Genomic DNA, 6440 nt, shown 5'->3' with positions numbered 1-6440 from the left:
ATCTTCACATTTTTCACTGTATTCATGCACAAAAAACCTTAACAAGTGATAGTTGAAGGGGATCATGTTCTTCACGTAGAGCTGGATGTCTTACTTACATATCAGACAAATGCAACAAACGTGCTCGTATCTGTATAAAATGGAGCTGAAGAGCTGGAAACATCGTGTGGCCAGTTTTTCCCTGATGACAAGTTTGCTTACTATTTACAAGTCAGCAGATCAGGAGGAGGAGATGACTCGTTTCATTATGATTTGGTCGTTCACAAATCACCCTAAAGATGCCCCGTGGAGTTTTGAACACTAGTAGTACTATTGAGCAGTGTTTCCGTAGGTGTTTGTTGTTTGTATCATACATGGGACAAGCATGCGACTGACGGCATTTATATCCTCCCCTCAGTTACACTAAGTTAGCGACGCGTCTGACTGAATGAACAAAACTGCTAGTAAACCAACATGGACGTAAACAAGAATGTAAACAGCAACAAATCGGTGCTGCAAATATCTTACGAAGAAGGAAATGCACTCAATACATGTGTTGGATGTCTAGAATTCACCCACTGTGTTTTGGTGGCATACTGTACACTGAATGTAAATATAATTGTTTACAAGAAAACTGCATGGGGCACCTTTAAAATAAGTCGTTCATTCACTGTTTCTTACCCTTTTAAATGCACAGAAATGTTTGAAATCAGATTTTACTGACATAATAATTAGAAGCAATGAAAAATGAATATCTTTAGAAAAATAGAAATACTATATTAAACTTTGCAATATTCTTCAGTAAAATGCATCTACTTAGTGTAAGCAGCCTACTTAAAACGGACACTCCTTTGATTCTGCCGGCCTAAAACTAAGAGAACCACTTTATTGTGACTCTGCTGTAAATTAATCTCACTTCAACTAATTTAAATAAAATATTAAACTTAAATATTTTCCTCACACGTTCTTAAACCCACGGTGTGACCTGGATAAGCTAGCCAGACGCCTCAGAGGTGTTCCACAGGTCTGCACGGTGAGGAACGCAGTATTCAACTGCTACAGAGCACTATATTATGAAACATTTCAGCTAGTTTTGCCTCATTGCACAAATTGTTCATGTCGTGATTTTCTTTGTTGTTTTTGTGTTTATTCTTCCACAGGTTTTGTGCACTTGCATACGAGGTATGAAAAAAAAATATGATTTAAGCAGCTCAGCTATGATTTTGATAATTGTGTCCATTGTAAGTCAGCTTCATTTTATAATGACATTTTTACTTTACGACACAGTATTTGTGATTTCATACATTGTAAATGTTGTACAGAATCTAGTTACACTGTTTATGTGCAAGTCATTCCGCTTATTACAGAATTTTGACACAAAATATGTGTAGATTATGGTATATAGTATAGCACACTTGTGTCATAGCCAAAGTGTATTTACCTGGAACAATGATATTAAACATGGTGAGAAACAATTTGTCACAATTCACACGTGTTCACTTGGATTTCTTTTACTTGTGTACCACACATGGATTTATGGGTGACTAGATGTGTAAATAAAATTCATTTGCTTTAGCATGACAAAGTCAATCCTGATTATTTGTTCTCCAGATTAGATTTGCTGTTCTGTTGCTGAGTTGGTAAAAAACTTAACACTTGTTAGACACCATTTAACATGCGATCTGTGTCTGGATATCTAATTTGAATAAGGGAACACGCTTGGTAGTGCAGGTGTAAATGCACTCACTGGGATCAGAGTGTGATCACATCAGTCGGACCACATTAGAAGGTGGTCCGACTGACATTGTGATCAGATCTCAGCAGGTGTAAATGCAGTCCTTAAAGCCTGAACGCATTCTGAAGAGAAAAATCCAGCCACCTAACTCCACATCCTCTTTCTAACTCAAGCGCACCTGATCGGGCCTTTCATCACAGCAATTCACAGCGTTTACGGCTCATTAGGTAGACCTACTGTATCTAATACACTTCTAAAAGTAGTGTCAGGATTGGAGCCTGTTGCCTGATTAACATGTTGGTGGTCGCTTTTAAGCCCTCAGTATACCTCTGTCACATACAAACCCCCCAACAAACGTGTTAAATCTTTTAGAAAACCCTGAATATTACTCACTGAGCCATACTGTGTTGTTGTTGTTGTTGACCCACATTCTTACTAGACGTGAGAAAGCTTAAATCACTGAGTACTCCTTTGCTAGAATAAATCTGTGTCATTTAGTCTTGGCAAGTAAAAGGGTTTAAAAGTAGAATTTGGCACAGGGAACCTCTGCAGAACAGCCCCAGAACTACTGTAGGTCCACTATTGATCCTGTTTCACTGCAGATACAGTAGTTTCCTGTCAGAGGTGTAAGGAGTAACATTAACACAGCTTCTGTGCTGTTCCAGTGTGTCTGTAAGCTGCCCACATTGCAACCTTTTATTTATCTCGGGGACAATTGGAGCTGAGCGAGCCAAACAACCAGCGGGCCGTATAAGTATCCGCATCCTCAATTTGGAATTAGAATAACTCCAGAAATGCCCCATGAGACATACTTTATTCATCATAGCAGAGAAGCACTAGTGCAACTAAATATATACTTGGTGCTTCATCAGATTCTTTCCAACAAATGCTGCAGTTGTGACATTACCAGCAGAATTAACTACAGAGGCAAGAAGGAAGCATTAGGTTGAGTTCAATCTTTTATTAGAAAATGATGTATGTACATCTATTTATACTATAAGTACGTGTATTTTAAATGTTCCAGGATGTACCCTTCTTGCTGTGTTTCTGAGCTTTTTTTGGTCGACCATCTGCTGCGCTGACTAACGGTTGGTTCCTGCTTTACGTATTATTTCTGGTGTGTCAGACTTTCCTAAGATGAGCTGTTTTTGCGGCTGTGTTCTCCAAATGCATCAAACTGACACCTTTGACAAAATGTGACGATTCCCAACACTAAGCTGGACATAAAAACATATATTATTCCAGCCCAACTACATTAACACCAAGGATGCAAGCACAATACAAATGGCTGCATTCTATTTTCCAACACATGCAATTATGAAACATTTACAAATGTCATTTAAAATCATAAGACACTGGTGAGGCACTTCTGTTCACATTTATCCACATGTAGTCTGTTGGGGGGTAGGGGGCTCACCTGCTGCTTTCAGACAGCAGGTGTAACCATGACTCACACTCAAGTCATAGCACATTCATATCAGACTGTTAAAGCATCAGGAGCCGCCCCATTGAGTTTCAAAAGTGCTCTGCAGGAAGAGCCAGAGAGCGAAGAAGAAAACTTAATATCATTTCACACTACAACAAAGCTGGCCAACCACTGTGTCAACAAGGCGTGTTTGTTGGATTGTAAGGTTCATAGGGTTACAAAAATCGTTGACGAAGGTGTTTTCTGTCCTTGCTCATCCAGCTGACAATCCATGTTCAGTCCATGTCATTCATTGGACATGGTGTCTCATTTACAGATAATAATTCTACCGACGTATATTCATGAATGTACATTAAAAACATTGCACCTTTTATTCACACAAGTAGAGGCAGGGATATGTGAGAACGAGGGAGTAACGGTGTCCTGACTGATTTGAAAAGACTTCTTGGATGGGACTGGTGCATCTTAAGGCACACGACTAAATGGAATAACTACCAAAAAGTGCAACCAGAGTAGTGGGTTCTTCCATGTGTGCTAGTTAAACATTGGTCCCAACACACTGCACCTTTGGTCAGGATCATTGAGTGAAGCCAGTGAAGAGATCTAAGCCTCTTTGTCATGGCCAGCAGGGGGCGACTCCTCTGGAAGTCTGATTGTGTAGAAGTCTATGAGAAAATGACCCGACTTCTCCTTTACTTGTTACCTCAGTAAACATTTTCCCAATTAGTTTATGGTTTCCATCGCTGGTTTCGCATCTCCTTCCATACCACATGGTGTTCATTTTGCTAAATATCATTCTCATTTAGAATAAAACGGGGCTACCGTGTAATTGCCTCCTTGGCTTCTCAGTCAGTTCCATCATTTACTCATCACATCTGGCTTCTAAACATCAGGATGGCAAACTATAAGTAAGACAAATGCCGAACTTAAGCCTTCAGATCAGCTTTTATTTCGTCTGTAGTCATAATCAAGTGTTTAGTTTTTAGTTATACCTGAGGGTTCTCACCAGGTGAGCTGGATTAAACACCAGAAATGCCGTAGAACCAGTCTGACATGTGCAGTCAGTATCCAACCACAAAGAAACAATAATATTTTGCTGTTAAAAGGGTGGTGCTGGCAGTTGCTGTGGTTTGGTTTACTTACATAGTTTTCTTTTGGCTTCATTGGACCGTGACTTCTGATGCACGCTGCAGGTGAAATAAAGATGTTAGTCTCAGGCTGACAACTAGCAAACCTATAACAAGTCTGCACGGTCACAAACTCTGACAGTTTAGCAAATAAAATGAATGTGATCACTTGACATGGAGCCTGGTCTCACTGCTCCTGTGCATTTAAGTGAACCAGACAAATTATGGCACCTAGAAAAGACGCCACTTCCTGGAGACAATTTGAAAATGGAAAAATACTTGACGTCTGCCTTCCTCTGTGATCGGACAGTCTACCAACAGAAAAGCAAAAGAACAATACCGTGTTGTGTGTTGCTGCACCAAACCTGAAGGATTTCTGAAGCTTTGGGCTTGTGAAAAGTAGAATTTTACAGTTTTGAGCAGGCGGCTGGAGGGTGGTTATTATTCCATCCCCGGTGCTAGAAAACTGTGCTGAGTGAACCTTGATTGTGGCATTGAGCCTCAACACGGCGCTGCAAAGAGGCTGATTGTGCACTTCAACCTCAACTGAAGCGTTTGTTCAGTCGGAGGTTGAGCTTAGCAGCGCATAAATTATTGCCAGTAATGTTTCGGTCATCAGTCTCCCAATACAAGAGGTTTCCAAGGTCAACCACTCGTTCGATTTGGTTCTTTTTATGACGAGAACTTTAAATCTCTATCGTAGATTTCAGATTCTGAAAGCACATTTTTCAAGTGCCTGATAATAAAGGCAAGGTAAACCTGCAAACCAGAACAGGTGGGCAGAGTTTATTTTTTATGATTCCCAATTTAATTATCATCTCTGCAATAAAAAAAAACAGCCATGTAAATGATTAACAGCCAGTGAACAGGTTAATCCCCCAAACGCCGATGATTTATTTATAGAGGTGCCTTTGCTGCTTGACTTAGTGGAATAAATTGGATTAAATTTAATTTAAAATGATCCTCAGGCAAAAAGAGGAGAAATATTTTTGGTCAATGACTTTAAATTAAAGCATTGTTAGTGTTGTCAGGATAGATAAAGGTTCATACAAACACTTTACAACATTTTTACTCTATTTAAATACGCTTTAGACATAATTAGAACGGAGGTAGAATTAATACAGTAATCAATACAGTAATGCAATGTATTTGTCATCCATTACAAATGTGACTTCACTTAAAGTATCAGCAGATTGTTCATCAAGTGTCAGACGTAAAAGCACTCATAATGAGGAAAAATGTAATTCAGCAGAAATGTTGGGAACGTTGACATCCTAAAAACCTCCAAACCATCCTGAAGCCATTGAAGGAGACAGACGACAATCAAAACCATTGCTTTTCATTCTCTGGACAATTTTCAGGAAACAACCAAAATGTACAATCATGTGTTTTTCTTTTCCTACAACCATTTTTGTTTTTTACTTTTATGCAAATTAACGCAGATTTAATGGAATAATATCCTATTTATATATTTAAAAAATTAGGTTTCAGAAAACAAATGAATAATACAAAATGTAATTGACTTAATGTAGCAGTCAGCTGGGGATGTTTCATGTTGATATCTGTTCGTTTCAAAATGTTAACACTGGTTTCTAATTAAAATGTATTGACTTTTACAGTCCACAGCCAGTTCTCCACTTCTGTAGCCCTTACACTAAACCTTTCTAACTTTATATTATATTAAGGTTTTTACTGTTGACAGAATTTTCCGATTGATGTGGTGATACAAATAGATATCCACAATTCCCTCTGTAAAAACCTTTGATATTAAAAGGAAAAGGAAAGTTAGAATAGAAGAAGAATAGAATAGAATGCCTTTATTGTCACTATACACATGTACACTGAGATTAAGAGCAGCTCCTTCAGTGCAACATAGAATAAAGAACAAAATAAAGAGCAAAAAATAAAATAGAAGAGATTTAAATATAAAATAAGATAAGTTGTATATACAGTATAAGTTATATGTACAGTATGAAGCTGGCCTTATCCAGTGTTCAGAGTTCTGCTCTGGAGAGTCATGTAAATCAGGGCATTTTACATAGATAACACCTTGATTGCATGTTAAAACTGTAATTAAAAAACTTGTAATATAATAAATACTTATCTTACTATAAGTAGTCAAATGGGAAACTTTAATTGTGATGTCTATTACTTTGCCTATTTGTGAACCTGT

The sequence above is a fragment of the Stegastes partitus genome, unplaced genomic scaffold (assembly GCF_000690725.1).
Source record: "Stegastes partitus isolate 25-593 unplaced genomic scaffold, Stegastes_partitus-1.0.2 Scaffold414, whole genome shotgun sequence".
In the NCBI taxonomy this organism is placed as follows: Eukaryota; Metazoa; Chordata; class Actinopteri; family Pomacentridae; genus Stegastes; species Stegastes partitus.
The sequence above is the reverse complement of the archived record's forward strand: the minus strand, read 5'-3'. Positions refer to the sequence as shown.